The sequence below is a fragment of the Meriones unguiculatus genome, chromosome 20, assembly GCF_030254825.1.
Source record: "Meriones unguiculatus strain TT.TT164.6M chromosome 20, Bangor_MerUng_6.1, whole genome shotgun sequence".
Classification (NCBI taxonomy): Eukaryota; Metazoa; Chordata; class Mammalia; order Rodentia; family Muridae; genus Meriones; species Meriones unguiculatus.
Genome location: NC_083367.1, coordinates 7,829,787 through 7,836,938, shown reverse-complemented (window position 1 = coordinate 7,836,938; position 7,152 = coordinate 7,829,787).

Here is a 7,152-nt window from a genome sequence, read left to right as displayed (position 1 = left end):
ACACAAACAAGTGAAAGGCTGCCAAAGCAAAATAAATGTTGTTGGCCTAACAAGTACCCCCCCAAATCACTCCTTTCTTGTGAAAAAATTCAATATTTTTCTGATTTCATATACATCCATATACACATATATATGTATTAATATTGGGTTTTTTAACACAGGATTTCTCTGTGTAGACTTGACTGTCCTAGACTCACTTTGCAGATCAGGCTGGCCTTAAACTCACAGAGATCCTCCTGCCTCTGCCTCCCAGAGTGTCTAATTCCATATTTTTAAAAACATTAACTATGTAATATGACCATGCTTTTCAATAGAGAACCAGAAAAGCTGGAAAAATTACATAGAATGTAATTTTACATCCCAAAGAAGTTATAGACACTGGACACAAGTTACTAAGGATGAGGAGACCAAGATACAGGAACAGAGAAAAGTTCAGAAAGAGGACTGTCTACAGGGAACTATCTTTCTCTGGGGGCTGGGGCATCAGGAGAGTCTTTTGATTGTTAGTGGATTAAAACTTGTGATAAACTTGATGAACCTAGGACCAGAAACTCTCGTCTGTATTGATCAAATCATGGACTTTAATAAACCCTAATCTTTTGAATTAAAGTTTCCAAACTGATCACATTGTAGACTAAGCCAAAGATAAGAAACAAATATCCTGACTTTTATAGAAAGTGAAAATCACAGTAAAGCAAGAATCTTAGGAACTGGATCAAGGTAATCAGAACCTGATAGAACCTTTGGCTCTTGGCTTAAACCAAATATAAATCTTTGGACAGTTTCAATTGTAGGTAAGATGGATGCTTCACTGAACACCAAATTATGCAGAAATCCTGGACAAACTACATTATCATTAATGTAAAGGCTTCAGGCAGTTCAATAAGCACAGGGACTAAAGAGAACAGGAGCCAGCAAGGAAGCACTTTACAGAAGATGTGAGTCATCCCAGATGTATTGCTTTGTTTTGACTGAGAAAAAAGTAAGAAGAACTTTAGAACTGCCTGCTGGCAGAGTGACAAGCAGAGGCTTTGAGGGGTATGGACTAGATTGATGAAATTGAAGAACTGGAGATGGGGATTCTGTCTCAGTGAGTTTCAGATTCTCAAGCAAAAGAGATTTAGAGACCAAATAACCAAGACTAAAAACAAAAGTGTCAAAAAATTGAGAGTTACTGTATATTCTTGATTGATTATTGTCATTCTGTCAGGTTTTTACAGCTTGTTCTAAAGAATTGATATAAATTAAATCAGAATCTTAAAAAAGCATTTACAACAATGAAATAGGTTAGAAAATAACTATTGAAATACAAAGTGCTACATCTGGAAACAGTCTAGATGGGGAAACTTGTATAATTGGGAAACTTGTATAATCATGTGATAAAACACAAAGTCTAACATAAAATTTTATTGACTGTACAATTAATCTGGAGAAACTAGAGATTTTTATTTCATATATTTTGACCAGTTTAGAAATAAACATTTATTGACGGGAAAGGATAAAAACCTAAGACATGAACATAAAGGACTCTTCCAACGCTTTCCAGCATTCCTTTTCTGGGTATATGTATGCAGAGAGAATAACACCAGGTCTAATCTTTTAACAATTTTTAAGTGCACAATGCATTTGTGTTATCTACAAGCAATATTTTGTACCATAGATGTTGGAACTAATCTACATTGTTACACTAATTATAGTAGGAATTGGATTAAATAAAACATTGTGGGAAATGAAATAGAATCAGAAATTCAGTAACTCTCCATATTGCTGTCACCTGATATCTAACATGGGTTAGACTAAACTCCAATGGGACAAAGGCTTTTTTTTTTTTCATTAAATTATGTTGTGCTGATTCTGTATTCATATGGGGAAAACAAAGTTTGACTCTTATGCTACTTTTTCTTATTTTTATTTTTATTAATTACAGTTTATTCACTTTGTATCCCCCTGCGGCTCCCACCCTCCTCCCCTCCCAATCCTACCCTCTCTTCCCCTTCTTCACCCATGCCCCTTCTTAGGTCCACTGATAGAGGAGGTCTTCCTCTCCTTCCTTCTGATTCTAGTCTATCAGGTCTCATCGGGAGTGGCTGCATTGTCTTCTTCTATGGCTTGGTAAGGCTGCTTCTCCTCAGGGGGAGGTGATCAAAGAGCAGGCCAATCAGTTCATGTCAGAGACAGTCCCTGTTCCCATTACTATGGAACCAATTTGGACACTGAACTGCCATAGGTTACATCTCTGCAGGGGTTCTAGGTTATCTCCATGAACGATCCTTGGTTGGAATATCAGTCTCAGAAAAGATCTTTCCACCCAGAATTTTGGTTCCTTTACTCTCCTTGTGGGGCTCTTGTCCTTTCTAGGTATTTTTATCTCCCCCTTCTTTCATAAGATTTCCTGCACCCTGCCCAAAGTATGGCTCTAAGTCTCAACATCTGCTTTGATACCTTAATGGGTAGAGTCTTTTAAAGGCCCATTGTGGTAGGTTTCTGTTCTGTTCCCTGTTTTCTCCCTCTTCTAATGTCCATGCTGTTTGCCTTTCTGAATGAGGATTGATCATCTTACCCAAGGTTCCCCTTTTTCCTTAACTTCTTTAGGTGAACAGATTTTATTTTGTTAATCCTATATCATATGTCCAATGTCCATTTATAAGCAGGTTTATATCATGTGTGTCTTTCTGCTTCTGGGACGCCTAGCTCAGTATGACATTTTCAAGTTTCAACCATTTGCCTGCAGATTTTATGAATTTCTTGGTTTTATTAAATTTTTTATATTAATTACTGTTTATTCACTTTGTATCCCAAGTATAGCTCTCTTTCTCATTCCCTCCCAATCTCACCCTCCCTCCCACATCTCTTCCCATGCCCCTTTCCAAGTAAAACCTCTCCTTCCATCTGATCCCAGCCTATCAGATCCCATCAGGAGTGTCTGCATTGTCTTCCTCTATGGCCTAGCAAGGGTGCTCCCCTGCTCACAGGGACATAATCAACGAACCAACCCCTGACTTCATGTCAGAGACAGTCCTTGTTCCCTTTACTAGGATACCCATTTGGAGACTGAGCTGCCATGGGCTACATCTGAGTGGGGTTCTAGGTTATCTCCATGCATGGGCCTTGGTTAGAGTATCAGTCTCAGAAAATACCCCTGTGCCCAGATTTTTTGGTTCTGTTCCTCTCCTTATGTAGCTCCTATCCTTTCCAGATCTTACTATCTACCTCTTCTTTTATAAGTTTCCCTGTACTCTGCCCAAAGTTTGGTAATGACTCAGCATCTGCTTTGATACACTGCTGGATAGAGTCTTTCAGGAGCCTTCTGTGGTAGGATACTGCCCTGTTTCCTGTTTTCTTTTTCTTCCAATATCCCATCCAGTTTGTCTTTCTGAGTGAGGATTGATCATCTTACCCAGGGTCCTTCTTCATACTTAGCTTCTTTAGGTGTACAGATTTTACTATGTTTATCCTGTATTATATGTCTAGTATCCACTTATAAGTGAGTATATACCATATGTGTCTTTCTCCTCCTGGGATACCTCACTCAGGATGATCTTTTCTAGATCCCACAATTTACCTGCAAATTTCATGATTTCCTTGTTTTTAATTGCTGAAGAGAATTCCATTGTGTAAATATACCACAATTTCTGTATCCATTCCTTCATTGAGGGACATCTGGGTTGCTTCCAGGTTCTGGCTATTACAAATAAAGTTGCTGTGAACATGGTTGACCAAATGTCTTTGTTGTATACTTGAGCATCTTTTTGATATATGCCTAGGAGAGCTATAGCTGGATCTTGAGGAAGTGCTATTCCTAATTGTCCAAGAAAGCACCAGATTGATTTCCAAAGTGGTTGTACAAGTTTACATTTCCACCAGCAATGGAGGAGAGTTCCCCCTTCTCCACATCCTCTCGAGCATATATTGTCACTTGAGTTTTTGATCTTAGCCATTCTGATGGGTGTAAGGTAACATCTCAGGGTCATTTTGATTTGCATTTCCCTGATGGCTAATGAGCTTGAACATTTCTTTAAGCTTTTCTCTGCCATTCTGTATGCCTCAATTGAGAATTCTTTGTTTTGCTCTGGACCCCATTTTTAATTGGATTACTTGATTTGTTGCTTTTTAACTTCTTGAGTTCTTTATACCTTCCGGATATTATCCCTCTTTCAGATATAGGGTTGGTGAAGATCCTTTCCCAGTCTGTAGGCTGTCATTTTCTTCTGACAACAGTGTCTTCTGCTTTACAGAAACTTTTCAGGTTCATTAGGTCCCATTTATTGATTATTGATCTTAAAGCTTGTGATATTGTTGTTGAGTGACCACAAAATTACAACCAAATAACTCCTTCAACTGATATAAACACCTTCAGCAAAGTGTTTGGATATAAATTTAATTTTAAAAATCCATAATTCTGCTGTGTACAACAGACAAAAGTTCTTAGAAAGAAATTAGAGAAACAATACCCTTCACAATAGCCACTACTAACATACTACATTGGTGTGACTCTAACCTAGGAAGTGAAAGACCTGTGTGAAAAAAACTTCAAGTCTCTGAAGAAAGAAATTGAAGAAGATATCAGAAGTTGGAAAGATCTCCCATTCTCATGGATCAGTAGGATTAACATAGTGAAAATGGCTATAGTGCCAAAAGCATTCTACAGATTCCATGCAATTCCCATTAAAATACCAACACAATTCTTTACAGATCTTGATAGTACAATTCTCAATTTCATATGGAAAAACAAAACAAACAAACAATCAAACAAAGCCAGAATTGGTAAAAACAATTCTGTACAACAACAGATCAACTGGAGGTATCTCGATCCTTGATCTCACTTCAAGGAACAGAATGGCAGATTAGTGGAATTGAATAGAAGACTCAGAAATAAACCTATGAATACTTGATTTCTGACAAAAAAGCCAAAGCCATGTGCAATGGAAAAAAGAGTATCTTCAACAAATGGTGCTGGTCTAACTGGATGTCTACATGTGGAAAAATGCAAATAGATTCATCTTTATCACACTGCACAAAACTAAAGTCCAAGAGGATCAAAGACCTCAACATAAAACCAGACACACTAAACCTTTCAGAAAAAAAAGTGAGGGAGAACCTTTAACTGATTGACACAGGAGACAACTTCCTGAATAGAATGCCATGTACTTTCTAAAAGATGTGATGGTAAGTTACGTTTTCAGAACAGGAAACTTTATTTTTGTTCACATTAGTACTCAAGAGTTCTAACTTAAACCAGTAGGCTGAGTGAGATTAAAACAAAAGTGACTCTTTTATCAAATGACATTATTAGAAAATATAAAAGTGAGTACTGCACAATAAATGATAATTTCCAAGCACATACGTTTGCGAGGTTATAAATGAAGAATGTATAAAAGACTACAAGTCAATAAGGAATAGAAAACATTTTCAGAGTAATTGAGAAGACTGTATTGAGGTCAATGAACACTCAGCTATACTGCTAACCAGATAAATATAATTTAAATATACAATCAAAAATAGCTCATAATAACAGAGGACCAAACTTAAAAAAAATGGAAAAAAATTGGAGATAATGGGACTTTTATGTAGTATTTCTCAGCTTGTTATGATATGCCAGCATGACTCCAGGTGATTTTTGAACAGAAATGTCAGGTTTTATACTATTTAAAATACATGCACTCAAGATGCAAGCAGTACATTAGAATTTTAAGAAATCCAAATAGAGCCTAAATAATAATGAACTATGTACTAATAAAATGAAACAATAAAGCAAAAGAAGAGAAACAAAATAATATGAACAATGTTGCTAGATTCACACAGTGCTTAAAATGAAAAGTAGAGAAAGAAAATAATCAAATTGTCCATGTTCCAATAGGAAAAGAAATTGTCTTTGGGGAAAAGCAGGAAGTGAGAGATGATGGAGCCATCACAGAGAGAACTTTGGACTATGTTGTATTTGTTACTTTTGCTTCATAACAGAAGAATTCAATGTTTTAATGTAACAAGTACCAATCAGAATAATTTTTATGGATCAGGACTGCAACAGTCCTGGGTGCCTCTGGCTCAATGACTTTCATGAGATTGAATTTAAGGTGTGAGATGGGGTGGTAAATTATCATTCAGGCTAGAACATCTTACTCCAAAGTCACTAAAGTGATTCTCACAGGTCTCAGAAATCTCCTTTTGAGCAGATTAGATGTCCCAGAGAGCATTGCTGGTTGTGAGGCAGCCACTTCTGCCAGTTGGGTGGCCACCATGGCTAACCCAGTTGTCTTGCTGCTGGAGATAAGTGAAGCCTGTTCTCTGCTTCTCCTCCTCTACTACCATCTGTTTCCTACCAGCTGTGCGGAACCCACTTGTAGCCACACAGCTGCTGCGGTAAACGCTGCATGACCCACATGCTAGAGGTGGGCTGAGTTTTGGCTGCCAGTGCCACGTGCTCCAGAGAGAAGAGAATGCCTCTGCACAATGTTGTGCTTCCCTGTGCTCTAAAGCTCTGCTCATCTACAGAAAAAGTCAATACCTCCGGCAAGAGAAATGCTTCCCCCTCCAGGAAGCTCAGTTTTACAGCCTCAAGCTTATCTCCAGGGAGAATATTCTCCCATTTTTAGTTCAAGATGATCTTGATCTAAATTTTGAGAAAGGGGCAACTATAATTCTGGAGGAAAGTAGTGAATTTAATCACTGTGCAGTTTCAGTTTTTGAGTAGGTAAAAGCCAATGGCCTTATGTATCTGCCTTTTAATGATGAAAAGAGACACAAGAAGTTATCCAGAGGAATTCAGGAACACACAGAAGATAAAGTAAGCCACTGGACATAGGTGCATGCCCACAGACAGGAAGATGCTTATCAGGGGTTCTCTGTTTAGGAAGAAAGAAGGACTAGCACTGCCTAATATAGTTTGGCAAGACAACGTGCAGAGTACCCAGGTCTCTGCTATGCTTCCTGCTTCTTTCCTTGACTTATTTTCTTTTGAATGGACAGACAGACACAGATGATAGATTTTAGCCACACTATAATAAACTCAGTGGGAAAACTCTTTGGCCTACAGTGACATAGAAAGTGTATTTCCGTCTCTATTGTGTCTCCTACTCTTTTATTTAGTTCCAGAGTGGGAAGGCAATACAGCTTTATGCGTGTGTGACTGACTTCATGTTTCCGTCTTGTATG